The sequence below is a fragment of the Dipodomys ordii genome, unplaced genomic scaffold (genome assembly GCF_000151885.1).
Source record: "Dipodomys ordii isolate 6190 unplaced genomic scaffold, Dord_2.0 Scaffold2, whole genome shotgun sequence".
Lineage (NCBI taxonomy): Eukaryota > Metazoa > Chordata > Mammalia > Rodentia > Heteromyidae > Dipodomys > Dipodomys ordii.
In genome coordinates, this window is record NW_012267218.1 from 10,402,292 (window position 1) to 10,406,812 (window position 4,521).

The window sequence follows — 4,521 nt, forward strand, 5'->3', positions numbered from 1 at the left end:
CAGTATCTTTGCCCTAGTCTACTTCTATGACCATAGAGCAAGATTATATTTTTCTTTTATGTCATTTGTTTGTAAGGAAACATAGTAAGTAGGACTGGAATGGAACAAATCTAATGGGGCCACACACAAATGAAACCCATAACTTTGACCTAATTTTGCCATTGTGTGAAACAGCCACAGTTGTATTTTTCCATTGCGGGTATTGATTACCCATTGCCCTAGATGCTGGTTTTAATATGGAACAAATTAGACATGGCTATCATCATTGAGAATAATCATTGACCTTACATGCATAATCATGGAACTATATGATTGTGATTGTGGTAAATGCCGAAGAAGTATAGGGTTCTGTGACAGAGCCTAATTGTGTGACCTGATACTGTGCTGGATGAGGGAAGGCTTCTGTGAAGCAGTAATGTTTAAGCAGAGGCCCTGGCTATTAGTGGGGTGAAAGATGGGGGACAGGATTTCTGTCAAAGGATGCAGTACAGGTGGTCTCAAAGTAAGAAGTGATTTGGCACACTAGGTGACTGGAGGAAAGGCCTCTGACTTGAGCATCATATCCCAGCCGGTGAGCCTCAGGATATGGCTGTGGAAAGGTAGATAGGGCCACTTAATGGAAGGTTTACTAGGTTATAATAAAGTGTCAGGCCTTGTATCCATTGTGAAGCCATTGAAAGATTTTCCGTTGAGAAATGATGAGATTAGTTTTGCTTGGGGATTCCCATTGCTGTGAGGAGGATGGATGAAAGAACCCCAGCTAGGGACTCTTGCAGAAATTTGGATGGAGTATAATGATTTGGATTAGGTGATAATTGAGATCAAGAACTGCGAATATGTTTGAGAAGTGTTTAAGAGACAGAATGAACAGAACATGATAGTGTGTTGAACAGAACATGATACTGGCTAGAACAAGTATGTTTGAAGATGTTTCTTGTTGAGATAAGTTATTAATTTTTTATTGCTGCATAAGAAATTACAAACGGGTGGCTTATAGTAGCTCCCTTTTACCGAGCTCATACTTGGATTGTTTAGAAGCCGTTAGGACCTGGCTGGGCTCTTTCTTCAGGGTTTCACAAGGCTGGCAGCAAGGATTTATCCAGCTAACTACTAAAAATCTACTTCCAAGATCATGCTTGTTGAAAGAATTTAGTTTCTGTGATTGTCATCCTGAGGTTCCAGTTTCTTTTCTGAATTTCTTTCTTTCTTTTTTCTTTTCTTTTCTTTTTTTTGGTTGGTCGTGGTCCTGAACTCTGGGCCTGGGCCTGTCCCTCAGCCTTTCAGCTCAAGGCTAGTGCTCTACCACTTGAGCCATAGCATCACTTCCGGCTTTTTCTGCTTATGTGGTGCTGAGGAATCGAACCCAGGGCCTCATGCATGCAAAGCAAGCCCTCTACCACTGAGCCACCTTCGCAGCCCCCCCCCCCCCAGTTTCTTTACTGTTAACTCGGAGTCACTGACTAGAGCCCAATATTCTTTCTCTGATGGCCTTTCCACTTAAAGTCAGTGAAAGTATGTCAGTTAATTCCAGCGCTTTAACTTGTAACTTCTGGATCCCCTCTGGTATATAGGTCCAGATTTAAAGGGGCTTTTTTTATTAGGTTAGGCCTACTTGGATGATTTTTCTATTATAAGACCAGCTGATTGGTACTTCCCATGTACAGAATCCCTTTATTACAAGAAATAGCATCTCATATTCACTCAGAGGAAAGTGATTATTTGAAAGGTAGTGTCCTTGGGGTATCTTAGACTTTCCAGGTGGTAAACTAGGGGAAATACATGAAAAGATGGGACCAGTTTAACAGATCAAAGCAAGTTTGAGAGGCCTTTCACATACTCTAATGGATCTGAATGGTAATAGTAATTATAGATGAGGAAACCTTGTTATGTGTTATATAATCAACTCATTTATGCCACATAGTAACCCTGTGAAGTAAGTACTGCTGTTCTTGTTCCAGCTTTGCAGATGGGGAAACTTGAGTCTTAGATTGGTTATCAAATTTCCCAGGGTTATCCAGGAAGTAAGTAGAAAAATTTAGTTTTGAAACTGCAGCATCTGTCTGCTGGTCACATCTTTGTAACTGTGCTTTGTGGTCAGCAGTGGTATATGAGTCAGGAACTTAGAAAGAGGTCCAGGCTGCATGTAAGAATCCTGGTGTCATGGTCATTTAAATGACACTGTATGCCAAAGTAATAAGAAAGATCACTTCAGGAGAGATTTTAGAATAAAAAGGAAGAGGACTTAGAACTGAGCCCTCAACACTCCAAAATGTAAGGAAGGGTTAGAAAAGGAATTGCTGAGAAAGGATATAGAAGGAGAAGAGCCAGGAGAAAAGGATGGAGAAAACCTAGGAAAGTTGTGGAAGCCCAGAAGAGAAGATGCTGGGGGTGGGGTTAGGGGTGGGGGAATTCTGTTCAACAGCAAGTTGTTTTATCAAGAATATTTTGGTGGAAGATGCTGGATTGAAATGGGTTGAGAAGTGAATACAAATGAAGATTATTTTTGGTAGCCCTTGTTTAGGGGGGATTGAAGAGAGGAATGTAGCTAAGAGGACTGTAGGTTTCAGAGAGGGCATAGGTGATAGTGTCAATACCCCTGAGAGGAGGTAGAATTTAGAACACATGAGCAGGGTCTGACCCCCATATGAGTTTTAGAATAGGAGGGAGGAAGGAGAGGATACAAGTGCTTAGGAGATAAAAAAGCTTTTAGGGCATAGATTTTTTTTATTGTGAAAATACTGTACAGAGGGGTTACAATTACATGGGCAAGATAGTGAGTACATTTCTTATCAAGCATTGTAGCCTCCTCCTTTGTTTCCCCTTCCCATCCCATCCACCCACCCCCCATAGATTTTTTTTTTAATGAATTGTTAAAGCAATTTCTTATTCAGGGAGAAAAGCTTCATTGTCTAAAAAAACTTGTTATTCTGATCTTTGATAAAAAAATTTCCTAGTTACAGAAAAAACACCCAGAGAGTTGACTCAAAATTTACATGCTGCACAGTGAAAGCTTCTAGAATGTTGAAGAACAACTTACAGGAAAAGGTTTTCAGACACAGCTATTGACATGCTTCTGTTTTCCACAAGGTCAGTCCCTGAAACATGTTCTCTGGGTCATGCCAAAATTCTTAGGAAGCTTAATGTTCTGTTACTTCTTTTTGAAGTGTTTTATATTTTTAGTTCAGTTCTAAATTAAATTTATTTGGTACATGTATTGGAAAAAAAGGCTGTTTATTACCACTTTATAAGCATTTGTTTTGTTACTGACTCTGTTTTCATATTGGCTCCGTCATGTAATTCCAGAATCACTTGACTAAATAAACACCACTGTTTTATACACAAAAAGTACAGTGAGTCTCCAAGGCAAGCGACCCCAGCAATAGGAGCAAAGTGGGCAGCATTGTTTTAAAAGTACACAGATATTAAATATAACTTTGTTCTGCCACCCGCAGAATGCTGTCCAGAGGCATGGTTTGAGGCCCAACCACAAATCTAAATAGCTTCAGAATAGCTTACCACCTGGCAGTTAAAAGGAACTTTATGTGCTAGCAGTTTTCCAGCTCTCATGCATTTATTTGCTAGAATTGGCTAATTGGGCCTTGTAGACCATTTAAAATTTTGGGATTCAGTATTATGCATGAGCTGTCAATACTGTACTTCACTGGGCACCTCCTAACTATGGATCTAATAAATAGCCTTATAATTCTTCCTCCTCCCCCTCCCCCCCAAAAAGGTTCTCACCAAACCTCAAATAGCTGAAAAAGATTTTTTTTTCTCACTGAATACAATTGTCACCTTTTGACTGGAACTAAATTAGCCCAAGAAGCTTATGTTTTGTAATGTTGAATAAGAAAGAACAAGGTTTTATAAGAAAAGCTATTTTATAATCTTAGTAGGTTTATCCCAGGAAATGAGATGCTGAATCTACACTTTCTGATAGGTATATTAAAAGCAAATGCGAACATATTAAATAAAGCTGATTGAGTCAGATTGTGTTCTACAAATATTTAAAACATCTTCCTCAGACATCATTCCATTTTTCCCTTTTACATAAATACATTTGAGTCTTGCAGTACAAACAGAAAAATCATTTGTGGCCTTCTAGTTATTGAACACCACTCTCCTTTTCACCAGATTTTGAAGGAACAGTTTATTCCAGTGATTTTCTGCTTCTTTATCTCCCATTCACTCCTCAGTGTACAGTAACATCAGGCTTCCGTCTCGGTCACTGCATCAGACCTGTTCAGTTACTTACTAAAAGGACTACTGCCTTTTCCTATTCTAGTGGAATGTCTCAGTTCAGAGCAGACATCACTTCTTTAGAGAAACTGGTGCTAAGTGTTGGCATCAACTAATGTCACTTTGTCTAGTAGCAGTGTTGGTACTGATGAATACCCCTTTGCCTAGTAGCAGTCTCTGCTCTTCTCCCTGGTTCTCCTCTCTCACTGGCTGCCCCATCCCCTTCCATTGGCTGATGTCTCTTTGCTTTTCTCTATAATATTGATACCCTGTAGACCCACT